Raw genomic sequence first — 21,299 nt, 5'->3', positions numbered from 1 at the left:
ATTCATCAAAGGATAAATAAAGGACGAATCCAATTTAAGTTATATTTTTTTAATAAATTTACAATATAAATTATTTTTAATTAAGAAAAAAAATATTAACTCAGTTGCAATATTGCAATGGCTGATATAATGTTATAAATGAACATCAATAATAATGATGCAACTTGTAATTTATTACTTGCAAGTAGTAGCAGCTTCAGATAAGTAATTTTTATGCAAAAAAGAACTTGATTTTAACTTATGAAAAATCATTAATTCATTCAATAAGTGAATTTTAACGAAATTATGATATGATAAGAAATTTTTTTTATATATATATAAGTTCAAAATGAAGAATAAAACAAAGAAAAATTATAGACATATGAAAAAAAGGGGGTGGGAANTATATATATACACAAAAAAGAAAAACGCCTTTTTGCGGATATAATCGTGTGAGCTGATGAAAAGATATAATCTTTTATTTTCCGGATTTTTATTAATTTTTTTCATTTTCTTCGGATTTTTTTTCTTTCTAGTTTCTTGTTATTTTTATTTCATCTGCCCCTTTTTTCACTGTTCTGCAATTTTTTCCATGTTTTTTCTACATTTTGAACATTATTATATGTATATATATATATAGGGGCTGAACTGTTTTTGGTACTTTTCCGTAAGCCGGGTGCACACAATTTCTTTATTTATTTTTTCCCGACAAAATAAAATGGCTATTATCCAAAATAAATAACTAAACAAATGAAATAAAATAAAAATAAAAAAGAGGAATTCACTTGCGCTCAGCTATCGGAAAAGATCTAATTTTTTGTACCAATTTTAGTTTACTTAATAACTATTTTAATTTAAAGCAGTTAATCTACAGAATTGCTTTATGAATTTTTAAAAAAATTAGGTGGTGTAAACGGATTATACTAAAAAAAAAAAAAAAAAAAAAAAAAAAAAAAAAAAAAAAAAAANAAAAAAAAAAAAAAATAGACGGCAGGTTTGTTTATTTTTTATAATTTTTTTTTAAATAATTAGACGTACTAAATTGATTTGGTTTTGAAAGATTGATTTCAGTTTTTCACTAACAATATTAAAGGATAATTATTGATGTGTTAAGCATTTCTGTTACAAGCCTAATTTATTTTCAATCACTAGTCATGAGTTTTAAAGTTCTTTCATTCATTATACACCTCTTAAAACTTACTCTTAAATTAATATTATCTTGAATTCCTTAAAAATTGGTTGATGTAAAAATTAATAAAAATGTTTCCGACAGTGTTGTCGGGTTACAGTGTGAAACGTTAAAATAGTTTTACGAAATCTCATTCTTCATAAGTGGGGGCTAATTATATAGTGCGAAAATATTTTAAAAACTATGTCTGACATAACATGTTGAATTCATAAGACTTTTAATATGAATATAAAGAAAAATGAGACCGAAATTGTTCGAATTCCCAAACGATTGAAGAAAATGAAAATCAGAAGAAAGCTTTAGAGAAACTCTACATAATTCTAAATAAATTCGACTTTGCCAGAAACAACCCGTAAGTGCCGCGCTAAATTTAACGCTATTTTGGTGGGTTGTACGTGATTCCCCCCCCATTTTTTTTTTCCAAAACAAAAGCAGCAAGTTCGATGGCATCGCCGGAAGCAGGCAAGGCTCCAAGCCAAATGCCAACTCACCTTCAAACAATTAGCATCGCGGAGATTTGACGAATCGTTTGCACGCGTAAAGGGCAAACGATGCAGTAGGTCATCGGAAAACGATATATTTTTTTTAAGTGTTTAAGCTGTGAAACTTATTATATCAATCGCCATTTAGATAATTAGTATTCATGATTTACCTAAATTCTCAATCTTTTTAACATTTTTATTATGCAATCGTCAATTATTATAGAACCTACTAGCAGAAGGACATTAAAGTAAATAAATAACACATCTTTAAACAATAAATATTACGAGGATTTGACGAATCGTTAGTATGTGTAAAATGCGAAAAAAAAATTAATGATGGGGGGAAAAAAAACAAAGGAAATTTATTTTAGTGTCAATGCTTTGAAATTCGTCTAAATCATTAATATTTACGAAACTTATTAAATCTTCATTGTTTATGCAGTTTAGTTAAATTTTAATTATTTAAACAATATTTAAATAGCAATCATTATAAGAGTTATTTAAAGAAACAGCAGGTCATCAACATAACAGAAAAATAAACATATAATAATAATTTAATTAAAAATAACGAACATTATTAAAGTATCAATATTTAAAAACTTATTTTAATCGTTAATGTAAAGAAAAATTATTTAAATCTCCAATAATATGCAGCATATTTAAATCGTTAATCAATGTAAAACTTACTTTAAATTGTCAATACTGATTAAATTTATTTTAATCTTTCAATATTGTGATTTCGCTAGACTTAAGAAATTTCTGGGTCCAAAAGCGGATCTCTATTTAGAATAACATAAATCTTCCATTTTAAAAATACAGTACACAAAAGGATATGAAACTTCATGCAAAAGAGTTGTTATGAAACACTTGTAGATGAGTAATGATGAATCTCTGTTAGCGTGAAATTAATAGGTCTTCAAAAGGAAGCATTTTTAATAATCTATCCAGAATCGTTGAAATTATGAATTTCCGTTAAAGCAGGAAGTTGGCAATTATAAAACTTCATACAGCAATAAAAAAATGATTTTAGATTCATTTGATTCAACAAACACTTTGTAAGTGATTTGAAGAACACATTTTTGATTATAGATACAATAGAGAAAAAGAAGAAATCGATTAAGATTTCTCTCGTGCTTTGATATTAATAAGTTCCACGTTTCTTAGATTCAACAGTTCATTTAATTATAGCTAAGGTTGAAAAAGCAAAGCGAATCGTGTGAAAAATAGTAATGTCGGTTATTACGTTCTATGAATCAGAACAAACGAACGGAACGGAAGTGGTACGGAATCGGATCATCCTGATGGGCATGTATTATTTTATTTTATAACCGTCGTTGAACAGCAGACCCTATTTTCGAGTTTACGACTACTAATGTTCAACTCCGTAGCCTTGTAATTTTAAACCCAATCCATAAGCCAAGGGAACTCCTGGATCAAGTATTGGGAGAAATTTGCCTTCCTTGAGGACTTTTCGGTAGAACTAACCAGCATTTGCGTTACATGGAGAGGAAGACCACGAGAATCTCCCACGGTTAGTCTGACGGCAAGGGGACGCTAACCTATGATCCGTCTACCACTGAGGATATTTCACGTCAGCTCTGTGGTCGGTGCAAACCGGATGCGGAATTCGTATCCATCGATAGGATTCGAACCCGGTTCACCTCATTGGAAGGCGAACGCTCTATCCCCTAAGCCATTGCGGCTCATGAGCATATATTTTGTCTCCACAAGTTTGGGGAAACTTTCCACCTGAAGTCCTGGATAGTTCTAGGTATCAAGGACACCGCCAGGTTTTGATAAGTGGTCCTGGGTATTAACTTTCACAGCCAGGACAGTCGATTTATTTGTCTACGTTGTCAGCCTTCTAATTCGTCCAAAATGTGATTTAACTCATGGCTCTGAAAAGGCCGGTCCAGTTTTTCGATGTTGGTTCTTGAGCGACTTCAGAGCACAAACCTGCAACTTTGGTTCTTCAGCGAATTCTGTCGCAGGCTCGAAACTTTTCACCGATTCTGGTCTACAGAGGTTATCGTACAAGATAGCAGAGATTTTTCATGCGCTATTCAGGCTTATTTCAGAAATAAATAATTAAGAGGACGGTTTACCGCAAGAAAAACTTTTCATAACTAATTTTTGTTCGCATCACTAATTTAATCATCGAATCATTGATCTAGAAATAGGCCATAAAGTTTAAATAGTTTAAAAAAAAAATCGAAATATCAAAATGCGAACTAATTATTGGGTTAGTATTAGAGAACTTTTCCATCATTCCCTCATACTTTGGTTTCATTATGATAATTTAAAAAAATTTCATTTCAGTATTTGGAACTTCATGGTTTACTGTAGGTTTTCCTTCACTCAAATTTTTTATACTATGAATTTTAAATTTCGCACGGTGGTGAAAGAGAATTTGAGATGAAAAGTTTCTCCCGTGGTATGGCGTTCTCTCAAAGGCGATTTCGGAAGCTGGATATAGACTGCAGCTTGTCTCGGACTCAAAAGAGTGAATATGGTGATATTAGAGCGGTGGTGACTCAAGGGATAGAGTGCTCGCCTCCCAATGAGGTAACCCGGGTTCGAATCCCAGCGATGGCTGGTTGATAGGAATTCCGCACCCGGCTCGCACCGATGATATAGATGCGCAATTTTCTCAGTGAAACACATATACGACACACCTCTCGATGTAACACAAATGCGGTTAGTACCATCAAAAAGTCCTCCACGAAAGGAAAGTTATTCCCAGTACTTGATCCAGGAATTACCTCGCTTCTGGATTGTGTTCAAAATTAGAAGGATACGGAGTTGAACATTAGTAGTTTAAATTCAAAATTGGGTTAGCTGTTCAATAACGGTTATAAAGCAAAATAAAAAATAAGGTGATAAACTGTATTAAAGATAAGATCAGCGCTTTTGATCTATAACCCATTTGACCTATCGTTGAGATTTTCCCACGTCAAGATCTTATTTTAATGTGGCAAACAGGTCTACCTAAAATAGGATATTAACATAGAAAGGTAATAGCAAATCGTGATAAATTTTTCAGCATCAATTATTAAAATATATTTTAGCATGGAAAAATTATATTTGAAGGAATGTCTGTTTTTCTTTTTCTTTGGTAAGAGAAAAATAAAATTTTTCCTAATTATCATTGAATATTTCAGAAGAGCAATAAATTGTTTAATGAACTCTGAAATTTAATTTCAGTAATTTATTGCACACACAATAGTCGCAAATAGAATTTGAAATCAAACTATATACTTTCATGTGATAAATTAGGAAACGGCAAAGTATTAAATGGATAACAAGAACTTTGTTTTCAACTATATCCAAAAAAAAAAAAGACAAAAAAAAAAAAATTTATTCTTCTCATTTTATTATACACAGTCGGGGGAAGTAATTCAAAATAATAATCGAATTCAAAGTACCTCTGTCATTTGTTAGAGCAAACTACTTAAATTTTTGCACTTGAACACAAATATTATATAATTTTCTTTAATAAACATCTTTTTTCGTGATATGAATTTATATGAATTTTGAGCTCTTCTATTTGGAAAGAATAACAACTTTAGTTAAAAGAGACTAAGCACCATTTGACGGCTTATTTCTCGATTTTGTGTTTCCCTCTCTATTACTACACCTAATTGCTAACCATAAACATATTTTAGGACAGAATTAAAACTTAATCATCGAAAGATAATTCTTTTCAAAAGAATAGCTACATTTATAATTTATAACATTCAATTTATAAACACTAAAAAGGAGAAATAAGCAAGTAGGAGTAACGTAAGACTACTTTTGAAAAACATTCGAATTCACAAACAATATTAACATTATTATTTTCATGTTATAGTACAGGGTGCGTAGGCAAATCTTTCAACAAAAAATAAGCACCTTTTAAGTACTTTTTAAGCACTCAAAAAATATTTTTCAGCTTTATATACATTAACAAAATGCAAAATAATTTTCAAAGATTTTAGATGATCATGATAAAATACCTAGTTTCTGACAAAGAACTCTTTTCTTGATTATATTAGCCGTTATAAAATGATCGAGAGATTTTTCGGTTAGATATCAGAAGGTGGAAAATGAAGTCTGAAATTGAGAATATCTTGCAAAATGCAGCAGAGTTGCACATGAGAAGGCAATAATCTCTCCTAACCCAGCTCAGTAGATGCACATACGGACTCGCAAGTATTTTATCAAACATGTAAAATGATTGACGCTTTCATATGCTATGGACCGAAGGTACACTGAAATGAACTGTGAAAACGCTGAATAGAACAAAGTGAAAAGCACGCTTTTGCATAATACTTGGCGAAAATCGTCATAGTAATGAAAAAAAAATCCCATTTTTGAAAAGGGAAAATTAAGCACTTTTTAAAAACAGCCAGTGAAAAAAAGCACCTTTAGGCATTTTTTAAAAAAGCTACGCACCGTGCAGTAAGTATGGATTTTAAAACAATAAAAACTAAACAGCCGAAAAGCAATGTTATTAGTTTAACAAAGCTGCAAAAAATACACCAAGTCACCAAGAGTAATAGTTTCAAACGTCTAAAAAAGATCAATATATCGTGGAAACCTTTTTTTCCTTTTTCGCACTTACTAAAACACAGAAATTAATCGTTAAAACAATAAACCTGCCACTAGTGGAAGCTAAAACCCGTGCTATTAGTTTTTTATTTATAGATGTTTGTATTTTTCGAACTGTTTTAAACAGTACAACGATCTCCTGACTTAAAAAAGGAAGCGCAATGGAATGAAAATAACTATGTAACGAATCTCATCATATCCTCCTACCCAACAGTTCTGCTCGAATATATTAGATATTAGTTTCAATGGCTTTTTTCAGGCTATTAAACAACGCAGAATCGTTCTACAATTAATATGCATGAGTTCGCAGGGGTCTGCATAAAATGGCTGAAAGCATAAGAAAGTTATTTATTTTTATTTTATTTTTTTAAATGTGAGTCAATAACGGAGTTATAAACAATTGAATAAATAGTGCTGCGACAGACAGGACAAGTAAATTATTATTTCTTAAGATTTATATTCAAAAATTACTTTTACGGTTTAACAGTTTCTAATTCTTTTTTCTTTAAAAAAAATTGTAAATTCTGCTTTAGTTAGTTTTTCTTTAAAAACAACTTCTCTGTTTTTGAACAAATCAGTTTTCTAAATCTTTTTGAATGTCTGGAATAAAAATTAAAATATTGAATCTTACAGGAGTTTTAATTTATATAGAGTCACAATAAAAATGTATACAATACTATTAAGCGTTTTATTTAAAAAAAGAACAAGAAATGTCCGTATAATTGAGCAAAATAATGAAATAGCATTATGGATATAAAATTTCATACAGCCTAATAAATAAACTATATCTGTCATAGAATAAAGATTTTAGTAACTATATTAGTGCAGAGCAAAAACTATAATAATTTCACAATTGTTCTGTAAATATTATTAAATACAGTAATTTCAGCAGTCAGTTTCTTTTAAAACAAAAAATCATAAATTGGTGCACAAATTATGATATTTTAAGATACATTTTAGAGGAGCAATAACTAAATTTTTGGCAAAATGCCCTAATTGCTTCCAAAAATAAATAAATAAAAGGTAAAGTTGTGAAGAGATAAAATAAAAATATTCTTAAAATCATTTAACACTATATCTCTCAAATATATTTTTTTGGTAACAATATTAACAGATAACACAGACAATCAATTACAATTTTCAATAGTTACAAAATAAGTAGAAAAACCTGATAGTTGATATTTATGGAGTCAATGTAAAATAAAAATACCCTTTCCCATATTTTCAAACGTATGAATCAATTTAAAAAAGCATACTGGCGATAAAAATATTTCTTTTCAAGAGAGATCATTTGTCAAAATCTAGTCTTCCAGCATCCACGTGAAAGAATTTATCCATTTATCTTCGAGAAAATGGAGCTGATGGGATAGTACGACGGTTTAGGTTTCAAGAAAACACTGACCAGGCTTAGAATTCGAAACTTCAAATAGTTCATACGTTGAAAAAAAATGGAACAGAATACAATAGTCCAGAAGTTGCTGAACTTATAAAACAAAAAGTTCTCTAAGAATTGATTTTCTTATCAAGAGTTGATTGGCTGGAAAAGATTAAGAGGGAAATATAAATTGTTTTGATGTCAATAGATGGCGCTACATACACAGCGAAATCGTATTTAGTAAACGAATTGTTCTCGTTTATATTTTGTAAGTTTTATCTTACTCTTCCGGTATAGTGCGCAATGTTTTAACAGCTGTTTTCTAAATAGCTTCTTTTTAACTACTACTTTGAATTTTAAGTTTAGTTAACAAGGCGATGCGGAAATCCTTTTTCGTTGATAACTTCATTCGAAATAATTTCTATTATTTGTTTGGTTTCGATAGAACAATTTTATAAATTTGAAACTTTTGAGGTGATTTTTATTTTTTATTTTTAATAGAAATATTTAGAATTCATTTTCAAATAAAATGGGAGAGATTATTTTGAGCGGAAACGTTTCAAGAAAAAACTAAACAAAATTAAAACGTGAAACAGATATTTTCCCAAAGTTAAGTCGAGATTATTACTCACTATACTATAGTATGTAGTATAGTGAAGAAATAAATTTTACAACAGTATTCAAATTTCTTATTTTGATAATTATAATCAATGTTCTTATTAATCAATTTAAAACGATTTTCTTATTTTGATAAGGAACGAAAATAAATCATTACTAGAATTTATTTAAGCTCACAGTAAAGGGTTTCTCAAAATTGAGTGAAATGTGTCAAAATAGAAACAGTATATACTCATTTTTGAGCAAAATGTAAGGAGTGAAACAGACGATGTAAAGAGTGTTGGCAACCGGCAGGATTCGAACCAAGGACCTCTGGGTTCGTAATGGGATGCTCTAACCACCATAATTGTGCAAATGTTATGAAATTTCTTTTATATAGAAGTCGCGGGCAACGACACATCATGATATTCTAATTTTCAATGCTACTAAGGGTTGCAATTTGAAAAAAGTTTGCCCCATTAACTTAGTCAGGAGATCGGCCATTTTAATTTAATTTTTTGTTTATTTCCCTTTATCTTAAAAATTTTCAAAGGAATGGAATGTATTTCATGATGTGTCATTGCGGTGGCCACTTTATAAAGTTTCCTAACTCACCCTGGGCAGGGTTGTACATAAGGTGGTTAGAGCATTCAACTACGAGCATGGATGTCCTTGTTCGAATCCCCCTTGCATTTTGCTCAAAAACGAGAATATGCTGTTTCAATTTTGAATACACGGGGATCTCAAATTCGACTATTATTTGTTTCGGAGCTATATCGGTATATTTTGGCTCAATTTAGAGAATCCCCTTTTTCACAGTGCTATTATTGAAAATTATTATCCATATAATAAATTAAGGAAGAAAATGTTAGATTTAAAACAGAAGATTATAATTAAATAAAAAATAAAAAAACGATGAATTTAAAATAGTAGAATTTAAGAACTAAAAACAAGGGAGATAAAATGTATTTAAAACGGAAGAATATTTCAGAATATATAAAAAGGAAATACGGCACATTTAAAACAGAATACATTAAATTGGTAAAAAAGATAAACATTACAATTTAAAAAAAATTAAGATAATACATTAAAAAGTAGATAACATTGATTTAAAATGGAAGAATATAATACATTTAAAGAAAAAGGAGACTATTTCAACCCTATTTATGTGATATAAGCCAACTATGATTCTAAATTTGAGTATTTATTGCGACAATTTTATTTTATGCCCAGTATGAAGATAACATTAATATGCAAAAAGTATATTTTGATTGAAATAAATACGTTGAAAAATATTATTTTGAATGCTATTTTGTTTGTTGCAAGTCGTAATCCCGATGGTAGAAACCATCCAGAACGGAAACTGCAGATTAATACAGCTTCCGTAAATAATTTTTATTTTATTTAAGTTTTCTTTTTCTTTTTAAAAAGCAAACAAACAAATAGAGGGGGGGGGGATTGCAGAGACTCTTTTTTAAAACCTTTCTAAACTTGCTATTTATGAGAATTAAAAAGTGCAACTGAGAACACCGCAAAGAATAAAAAGTAAAGACTTTTTATTCCATGTTTTTGACACATCTGTTTAGGGATTTATTCAAAAGTATTATTGTATGAAATTCGAGTAGATTCACTGCGTAAATTCGGCTGCCGGGGTCGTAATAAATGTACGTAAAGAGAAATTACGGGAACCAGTACCGATTCATAGAACCGAGCTCCTTACTTTCGATTTAACCCATGTTAGGCCAAGAGTCGAAATTTTATAAAATGAGGTATTATTTTCATTGAAATATGCCGAAATTACTTTCATTAAAACACATAAAAAATTTCAAGGAATTTTTTTAAAATTTTATTTGAGAAATAAAATGGCGCGTACATACACCATTGGCCAAATCATTTAGTTAAACAGTAGTTTTTATGATATTTGTTTTATTTTTATTTTATTTAACAGAACTTGCAACTTTAAATCTATCCAAAAAATATCTGCTTAATCTCAAATGGAATAATTTTACAGCTTAAATAATTCAAATGCATCCATAAACGTTTCAAGCTAAAAAACTAGCGCAGTTTAAAAATTTCTCAAGAGAAAGTGCTTACTTCAATCGAATTACTAATATTTTATAGTCGTCTTCAGAACCTTTTACAATAACAGAAAAATAAAATGAGTGAAAAATATACGTCACAGTGTTTAAAAAGAATATTTATTGAAAAAGAGCGTTTACGCACCTTTGGTTGAAAATTTTTCCGGTTAGAATTAGTGGTGGTAAATGAGATTTATTAAAGAGAGTATAATTTGTTTAAAAGTTGATTTTTTTAATTAAAATTAGAATTTTTAACAAAAAGTCTTAAAAATTGTTCTTTGCACTGAAAGAAAATATTAAATTAAAAAAAAAAAGTTCTAATTTACTTAAAATATTATTTTTGCTAAGTAGTTTAATCTAAATATTAAAAAAAAAACCTTTTCACAAATTTTATAATTAATCTGTAACACGAAACTAATTATAAAGCCAATTAATGTTACCAAAAAAATTCTTAAATTATGCACTAAATTTTAGAAAAAAAAAGTATCGAATATGTCTTCACTTTCTGCAAACAATAAATAAATTTAATAATATTTTATAAAATTCCACAAAACATATTTTTATTCAAATGATATATTATTTTTATTTTTTTAAATCACATAATTGAAAACTTCCAAATTTAAGCAAGCAGTTACTACATCATGCATTTTTTTTTGAAAATTCAGAAAATAAAATTTAAAAAAAAAAAAAAAGAAAAGAAAAACCGAAACCCACGAAACATTTAATACTGGCATTGAAAAATTATTCAAAAGGTCCATTTCAATCCAAAACTCTTCAAAATATAAAATGTATTTCTAAATATAAAACAAATGAACAACTTTTGAAAAACTGAGTTCGCAGGAAAAAGAGTTGTAAATAAAGAAGCAATCATAATACTTCTCGAAATATTTTTCGTTTCATTCTCAAACTGGTAGATATGTTTTTAAAACACAAAACTAATAAAAACGAAAATTATTCAGTGTAAGCCACGTTCGAGCATTTTTTTGTTATTCAGTGCATAAAGCTATAGAGATAAAAAAGGGAATAATTGACAGCTTTGAAAGATCATGGAGTGGTTCGAACTGGGTTTTATTTAGCTTCTTTTTTTGGCGAGAAATATTGAATCAGAGTCAGAAGTATTTTATTAAAAAAAAGCTAATCTTTTTTCTTTCTTTTTCGAGAATCCAATTGTATTTGTTGAATCAAAATGATAAGCAAAATCTGGTGAATTTTCACAGGTTTAAAATTTTTTTTAAGCACTCTTTTCTTTTATGATTATATTGCCAAAATAAATAGTTTGTTACAATATCTTTACGCCTCAGCTCTATATTTTTATAGAAATAGTATAAAAATCAATTAATTTCATGTAGTGGAAGCTATTATTTGAACTGTTTATTAACAATATGATGCAATGACAAACACAGGAGACATTAATTCAACTTCAATACACTAATAGGTATTAATTGCAAATAAGCATTATTTTTATAACATTATCAACACAACAAGCAAAAAAAAAAAAATTAATACTAGGCATTTCGAAAATCATTTACATTTATAGAGGAAGTTCTTAAAAAAGATTTATACAATAAAAAAGTTGCTTAGTTGTTATTATGTTTGTCTTATATTCTTATCATAGTTGCTTAAAGGTGAATTTAATCAATTAGTGGCAACGGTATAGTGCCTTTTCGAATATTGCGAGAACACCACAGGTACATTTTGATCTAAATGCCACCATTAACTAATCACTCATCTCTGACTGGTTATAATTAACTTGCAAATATCCGTAATGTGTATACCTTTCCAAATGTTATCAAATGGTCTATACATGGAATGGGATTGAGGTGTAAAATTATTAACAAATAGAGATATCTATGCAACGGTATACAGGATTTGAATTTTAAATCATAAGTTTATGAAATCATTTTAAAATTACATATAGCTTTTGTTGTTTTCCTTAAAAAAATATCGTTATTAGTTTCAAGTAAAATAGTAATCACATTTATTTTAAAAATGTGAGCTAAAAAAATAATTATACTTTTCCTTTTTTTCTCTCTCTGATATAGATAAACAGGTCTTTTTTATGAAATGGTATATAGAGATTTAAATAAAAGGTATATATTCTTATTTTATAAATCTTTATGTATTTGTTTTTTTACATATATATATTTTTCTTATACATGCATTGTTTTCTTTTCAAAAAATATATAATTTATAAAAATTACATGCATGCTTATAATTTTATAAATTATAAAATAATATGATTATATACTTTATAAAAATTGCATGCTAACAATTCTAATTTTTTATATATTATATCAAATTATATGCATATAAACACGGTATATGTAGATTTAAATACAAGGTATATATATTTTGGTATAAATTTCAATATATATATATTTCTTATAAGAGCATGTTTTTTCTTATGCATATTTGTTTTAAAATTATACAATTATAATTGTATAATTTATAAAAATATTATGGACGCAACTATGTCATAAAAAACATAATAAAATAATTACGTTACTCGAGACAAAAACAATTTTTTATAACAATTTACAATTGAACAATAGGGATACTTAATAAATTGAAAATTTTTTTTTCATTTAAATTTTTTTTTTTTTAAATCGTGGAAAAATGTAAGGAAGAATATGTTTGGAAAAATGTAAAAAATTCTTCAATTTGTACACAGAAGAAAAAATTTAGTAAAATTACCGTCCGGCATTTCGTTTAAATGAAAAAACCACATAATTATGGTAATGAAAAAAAAAAAAATAATTGATCAATTACCTTTTTACCGAAAATCGTACCTTTTTTTCGGAAATTCTGGTTTTCAAAATCATAGTTTTTCTTACCACACATTTAGAAATGAATGCAAAACTGAATCGTAAATTAACCGAATAATTATATTTTATGCCATGCTTTAAGGTATCATGATAAATTTACCAAATTATACTCTATTTACGAAATTTTATCGCATATTATAAAACAATATTTTTTTGTTAATATCATCAAAATCATTAAGAAAGCGCTTCCGTAAAAAATACGGACCTCTTTGGTGTTTTAATAAAGACAGAAATGTGGTAAATTTTACCATATTCTGGTAGTTATGATCATACCTTTTTTTTAGTAAATGAACTTAAAAGTAATATATTAATTTTAAGATTTTAACAATGGAAATTGATCTAAACAGGTTAGGTAACATTAGACTAAAAAGATATTTAGAATTAACAGAACGAGCTTAATAGTCAAGGAATCATTTTCTATTTCTACTATAATTACTATCTACTTTCTACTATTATTCAATTCATTAATTCAGAAGTCCTAAAAGGTCAACCTTCTTTCGACGGAGCCCCAACTTCATTAATAAAGTATATGAAGAAAATTTTGAACGTAATATACTATTTTTTTATTATTATTTTGAAACCATTAAATAGAAAGAAAGAAAATTTTTTCATCTTTGAATCATTAATGATTTTAAATGAAATAGGTTTTATGTCCGACGATTGAATTCGCAGTCTTGGAGCTGAATCAAGCCTATAGCTATGAATTTATTTTTGGTGTATATACACATAAGCTGAAAAGGAATAAGCCGGATTAAGTTTTTTTTTTTAATCAAATGAAAGCTGCTCTAAACGTTAAAAATGGTTATTAGGGAAACCTATTTGATTATTAACGAATATAATTATTTTATTTTAATTTTAAAAGAGTGTTGAGTACTAATAAAATTTTTTTTTAATAAATGCATGTTTTTTTCCTAATGAATTCAATTCAATTTCATTAGAAAAATATTTTTTTGTAAAATAAATAATTTTGTGAAAGTAATTGAAGTATAAAGTTACTAATAGATTATTGACTAAACAAAATTACAGGTTGAAAAAAAAACCGTTTAAAGAAAAGTTCTCTTCCTTCAACTGACAATCCAAGGGAGTATACCATTTAGGAACCACTGCACTAATGAATATTTTCTATTTTTTTTTCTCTATATTTCTTTTATTATTGTTGCTGCCATCCCATAAGTCCAGCAGGGCTAGACTAGGTCTATGAAGCCAGACACCTTCAGCAAGTCCAAGACCAGTAATGGACTACCAAGACGAAAGTTTTGGATGCCTGTTCTTTTATTAAAATGTTCTAATGAAACTAATTACAAAAATTTAAACTTCAAAATTGTAAAACCTATTTAAAACTTCATAAAAGTGTTATATTAAAAAAAAACTTTTTAAACATTATTACTTACAGCTTTAAAAATTAATAACTGGGTTCAATTGGAAAAAATTTAATTTTGTTAATTAATAAGAGAAACAAAGATAATCCAAAATATTAATGAGTCACTTAATAATTAAGACACAGGCGTACATGTAGTTTATTTATAAGTCAAAATGGGGAACATAGAATCCCATCCCTTTTCTAACTGCAGACGATCTTAATGTAAAGAATGAAATTTTTTTTTAGTTAATGACAGAAGCGTCAGAACTAATGACAGAAATTTAACCGTGATAACTACACTTAAACTGGAAACTGGCTTTGTTATATAGAGTATAACCACACAGTTCTCCCCACAAAATCCTCAAAGATAACATGTCTCTTCGATTATTTAAACTTCCGTATCAATGAAATAGCATCGTGTTGTTTTAAAACTTACAAAAATATTTCCCAAGAAAGAAATTAGGTAGCCAATTTAGCATTCTATCGCTTTTCGATTCCGATAACTTCATCACATAATATATTTTTGGGAATAAAAATTCGCCAAAGACGGTTCAACAAGATATTCACGGCCCCCCACTGTAAATTGATCGCCATCTTGAGCAAGACCCTTGATATGTTGAGGGTATACATAAAAATAAAAGGGTGAACCACCGAAAAGAGGCAAACGAGAAAACGATAAAATTTGTGTCACGGGGAAGATTGATGCGCTTCAAGTTATCTAGAAAATTATTTTATTATCTAATTTTTTTTTTGCAAGACGTAACCTCTGATGCCTTCTATTCGCCGATAAAGAACAAGTTCCAGTTTAAATTGTCCGGTAAGAAAAGGACACAAGTAAAGGACGAAGTAGAAAAATGAGCAAAATACGGTAACAAAAAACAAAAAAAAAAAAAAAAAAATTAAAAAAAATGGAGAATCAAAAAGAAATTGTTAAGATCTCCTCTAACTTGTCTATTCCTTTTTTTTCCTCGAAGATTGCAGACTTCGAGAATTGGGTAGTTCAATCGAATCAAGAGAATAAGATTTTTTATTTCAATTTCTTTTTTTAAATATCAAATTTTTTAAATAACTGAAGCAAGAATTCAACACAATATTCTCTTATAGATTTATATAATGATGTGCATACAATTTATTTCCTCAAACGGGTCACCGGCTACGGTTAATACACATAGGCAGATCAAATACGACAACATCGACAACAATAATAAATATCGAATGTGAGAATACCAAGATCACTATCGATAACATATAGGAAAAAAATTGATTGTAGTGTGAACATGACACGCATTATTGCGTCTCCTGATATATTTGATTAAGGTAACGAAAATATCGACCCATGTAAAAATATAAATGAGACAATTTGGGAAAAAATATCATGATTTATTATTAAATATGGATATTTTTTGACAATACATTGTGACATGAAGTTACGTACTTATCGTCTTATAGTTCGTGTTGGCGATAACATAACAGTCACAGCAAAATAATGCCATCAAAGCTATACCGGCTTGCTAAAATAATAATACAATTGTAAATAATAATAAGAATAAGTGAATGAATGTTGATTGCTGTAACAAATTGATTGCAACTTGCAACATGGCATTTTAAAAAAACCTGTTTTCTTAAATAAAGCTTCATTGGGTGACTATTGCAACATTCCCGTTTGTCTGGTAAAATGTTGCATTTTTGTAGAAAGGCAACGGCATATTTTTTACTATTCGGTAAATCCCATATTTGTTCTCCTATGCTTGCGGGATAAGGCGGGAAAGTGTATATATAGTTGCTACTCCGGCTCCTTTCGGGTTACCAGATATTATTTCCTATGAGCTGCACCTTGGCGAACAAAGAGCTGCACAATCAGTCTTCCCGATGAGAAGACCTAGTGCGTTCTCCAGAAGTGGTATCCAGTCTTTAAGGACCACCACAATGGGTGAGATACCGTTGGTCATGCTAATTTGGACGTCTAGTTTCTGTCACACTAGATGGCAACACCGAGACTCTATTTGGATGCTAAAGTGCACTAGGAATTTAATTTTTGCCGGAAATGCCAAGAGCCAATAAGGCCCTCCAGGGATCTTTTACATGCAGCATAATCATGGCTGCTGAAGATTTTCATATTAGTTACCAGATATTAGTTACGGAATACAAGATAATAATTTGAGGATGTAGGAAGGTTGGTATGAATGAATGAAGATATCAATGGAAGGGATATTAGAGAGGTCGGTATTAATAAAGTTAAGGATGGAGCGATATAAAAACAATAAAAAAAGAAAAATGATGGCAAGATTGAAAATCTGGATAAATAATAAGGAAAAAAAAGACCAAATACTGTAAATAAAATAACTGGACAAAAACAATTTATGCTAAAAACATACCGGAAGTAGTAAATATTTTTTTTTAAGTGAAGAAAGCAGATAAAAACTTACTCCCACTCAATATAGATAACTAGGAAAAAATAAACTTGTACTAAAATCCGACACTAAAGAAATAACAATGTCTAGGTGAAAGAAAGCAAAAACAAATAAACATTACGAACATAAACCCCTTTTCATCCGTTGATGTTGAACAATCGAAACAAGATATATTTCCCTGGACAACGTCTCTTCTGGTAATATCGATGATTACGTTTTTTCATTGCAGCAACTCAAACCAATAATCAATAAGAAACAATAACTTAATATAGAAAGTGTCACGGGTACCTCTCAGACAGCAATCATTGTAAATGAGCAACTATGTATCGAAAAGACTGGCAATATTTATAATAGAAAGAAAAATATTCGCAAGACAGTATCCCGTGGGGAATCTAATAAACACTGGAGCTACGGATAAAATCTTTATTTTTGAGTGGGTGTCTTTCGCAATTTTGTTCGGATCATCTTCAGTTTAAAGCTAATAATTTGAATTCATAATAAATGTTTTATTGTTTTTCACAAAGCTCTTTCCCCATTTTAATATATCTTTAGAGCCTTATATAAAATCAAGGTAAGAAGTAAAGCTTTAATTTTAAGCAGAGTGTTCCCTAAACATTGCCTTTAATTAAGTTATTATTATTTTTTTAATCTTCGTCAAAAGGTAGGTACTTTATTTCCGTCACACAAGAGCTGCACCAATGGGCTATTGTTGACGGTCCGGGAAACACTCTTGAGGATGATCCGAAGACTTGCCATCGAAATTATGATCCTCTGCGTAGGGGGCATGGCTCCCCTGCTTTGGAAGTCTGACGATTTGCGCGTGAAGTCGAGCACTTTACGGTAGAACAGTTTAACGAGGACCAATACCGCACACCCTCGGTCTCTACGTAGGCTGATCAAAGTGGTCACCCACTTGCTTACTGACCGCAGCCAGTGCTTGACTTCGGTGTTTTAATGAGAACTTCGTAAAAAGAAGCCGAAAAAGTGATACATTAAGGTTTACAAATAGATATGCAAAGTAACGATAAAAAAAATTGAAACACTCTCCAAATGTGTTAATTCACGAGCGAAGTAAGCGGGACTGAAAATATTAAAAACTGTTTGATTTCTGAGGGAAATAGAGAGAAATTGAAAAGCAAAAATTTGAAGAACTTTTAAATTTCATTGGGCAATTCAACTAGCTTTGATGGTACCATCCTCTCCATCTTTCACGCGATTTGATAAATTTTGATGGTATTTTTATTTGTTTTTTTTTTCGTTCAAGCTTTAATTTGAAACATCTAATGCGTATACTTTTTTTAAAATTCAACTTTTGACATGAGTCCTAAAAATATTTCTATAAATCATAATTAATGGAACAACTTAATATAGTATAAAACTAAAAAGAGCTTGCTGAATTTAAAAATGGATAAATATTTAAGTCGTAATTATTATCCTTTTTAAATGAGCAGTTTGTTAAAACCTTTATATTCAGATAATCATTAAAATCGATAAATAAACCTCAATAGCTGCATTTTTTATGAGTTCAAACTATGTTTTTCAAATATTAAAAAAAAAAAACTAGATCAAATACTTTTTACTGAAACTATTATAAATTTTTTTAAAAACTAATTCTCTTTAGACACAGTCCTAAGATCTTAGCTCAAGTTATAGCCACAGCGAAAAGCGATCGGAAACTTTAAGGCACAAAAAAAGTCAATCGGTATAAAAGAATTTGAATTTTTGAACTGAGTAAAACAAACTAACAGTTTTTGTAGCTCTTTTCAATGTGTTAACGTGCTTGATGAACTCTTCTTTGAAGAACATGAATACAAAAAATGAATGAATCTGAAAAAGGTGAGTTTTGTTAAATGTCATAATCTTATACTACATAATTAAAGGAAAAAAATCTTTCGACTTAAGGAAAAGAACTAACGAAAAGCCTTACATGTTTGTTTATAATAGGACTTTGCAAATAACAAAATGATAATAATTTAACTTAATTAATTTAAAGTAAAAATAAACTTTTTTAAATTTAGAATAAAACGATAAAATTACAACGGAAATTGATGATTTACATTATGGTTAAACAAATATATGAATATTTAAATTACTAAACAACATGAAACGAAGTTTTATTTTTAAAGAATACAATAATAAAATTGCTATATGAATCTATCTAAAGTAAAAGTAAATCAATAACTAAGAGTAGAGAAAATATATTCCAGGAGTCGAATATAATATTTATCTTCAAAGGATATTGGTTTGGTAAACAGAGTCACGTGACATTAAAATAATGAACATACTATTTTATTTTGGCAACATTGTATCGAAAGGAAAATATTCTTATTTCAAAGATAGCTTTATTCAGGTATAAGCAGGAGGCATAATATATTAGCGCACTAAGTGGAATAGCAGACGATTTCGATTTAAGAATCGAATTCCGTAACTACAGTTGTTTATATTCCTTGCGTTTGATCCTGACTAAGAATACATTCAAAAAAGGTAAAATAGTGCACATTCGCAATAAATCGCAATATTAGTTAGATAATTAGAGTAGCTTTTATAGATGCTAAAGAGTTAAGAGTCGTCCGAAATGCTTAATTTACTAAATTAAAGATATTATTACTTTATATTTTCGGTAATAAATCAATGGTAAATCATTGCAAAAGAACAAAAAATCACATTATGATTTGTTTCTCATTCCAGATATAAAAAAAGTTCAAATTAGAATAATTATGGCTGTATTATTATGGCTAATATTATTATATTTAAAATAATATTAGGCTGCGACTAATAATGTGGAAAAACTCCTTAATTTGCCCATTATTTCATTAGAAATGACGAAACAATTTCAACACATTTTTTGTAATTAGAGCTGATAAGGATTGAATGTATGATTGATTATGTTTCATAAATTTTTCATTTTTTCAATTACAGTAAAGTTTTAAAAAAATTTCAAGTTGATTGACATTTCCAATACTTTTTTACACTTACATAATATTTCAATGCACTAATATAATAATATCTTCTATCTTTAATAATGTAATAATACCAACGCTAATTAGTTTGTCTTATAGCAATAAATCCAGTTTGTTGCAATAAGACCAACTAATTTTGTCTTATTGCAACAAATCCAGTTGTAATAAATCCAGAGTAGTGAAGGTATATTCGAAATAGACGTATTAAATTTCTCATTTCAATAAGCCTAAGTAAATTCATGGCACATTTCCTACTATGCTTGAAGGCAATTTGGTTGATTGTAATAAGCCTAAAAATATTAAACAGATTAGAAAACATAGACTACTTTTCGAATTATCCCGGTGCATTGTTAAATGACGAAGATATTTAAATAAGATATTACTTAAGATAATTTTTTGAAGAATTAATTTTTAATATTGGTCTACCAAACAAGTTCATGCGATAATTAGTTATTATTATTTATTTTGTGTTACAGTGCTGGAAAAAAATCTCTTCACTTGTTGTAATGGCTTAGTCAAGATTATTGCATGCCGATGTGAAAAACCTTGAGCAATATGAGAAGAGAGAATTTAGTATGAGAGAATTTAGTATGAAAGAATTTAGTAAGAGAGAAGTTAGTTTAATATGAGAATTTAGTTACTCGTCAAGTTAAATGGGTAAAGAAAATGATTAAAAATAAGACGTTTTAAGTTAACTCTGTGATCAACTGAATTGCAGAATTAACGACCACATTATTGACAAACGATTGATTAAAAATAAATAATCTTTACATCGTTATATTTAATTTTAAACTATTATGGACAAAAATCGCATTTTCTCATGGACAATTAACATTTAAGAATTTTAAAACCCGCAAACGATATAAATTTTTCGCAAGCACGTGGTCATAAAATGGCGATATCTGAGAGGAGGATTAAGTTATGAGCAAGTTTTGAGGACCAATTAAGATGCAGATAAATTTTTGGGAGGCAATAATTGCGGGATTAAACATCAGTTTACAATAATTAACGATAGACTGAATTATTTATTGAGGAAGAATGATTCTTCAGACGATATTTTGAAATTCAGGCACGAACAGCTCAACTTTCGTGTAAAGAGAAATGAATAATGGAATTTGTCTTGTTATTTAAAAAAGGATTTAAACCGTTTATTTCAGTACAGTTGGACCGACTTTAAAAGAGGAAACGGGTGCCATTTTAACTTGAATAGTAATTTAGGGCAACAAAATGTTATTTAAAGAGTGTAAGTAAGAATAAAATACGAGCTTTAAACATTTTATATACATTATTCATTTTGGAATTTATCGGGGTGTGTTTCAGTAAGCTAAAACGAAAAATATTAACTATTTATTTTATACTACACTTAATCAAAATAGGTTAGCCAAAGCTACGTAAATTAAAAAGTTTATTCAGATGGGAAACTGCTGCTTTACTAAAATGGCATTAATAAGAA

The 21,299-nt window shown here is 28.7% G+C and overlaps 1 protein-coding gene across 6 annotated transcripts in view; it reads right to left on the bottom strand.

Annotated features, from left to right (window-relative positions):
* LOC107453971 (TGF-beta receptor type-1) overlaps positions 1-21,299 on the bottom strand; it is a 716,084-nt gene that overhangs the window by 100,276 nt on the left and 594,509 nt on the right. The window lies entirely within an intron of this gene.

The sequence above is a fragment of the Parasteatoda tepidariorum genome, chromosome 1, assembly GCF_043381705.1.
Source record: "Parasteatoda tepidariorum isolate YZ-2023 chromosome 1, CAS_Ptep_4.0, whole genome shotgun sequence".
NCBI classification, from domain to species: Eukaryota; Metazoa; Arthropoda; class Arachnida; order Araneae; family Theridiidae; genus Parasteatoda; species Parasteatoda tepidariorum.
This window is presented reverse-complemented; position numbering and strand designations above follow the sequence as displayed.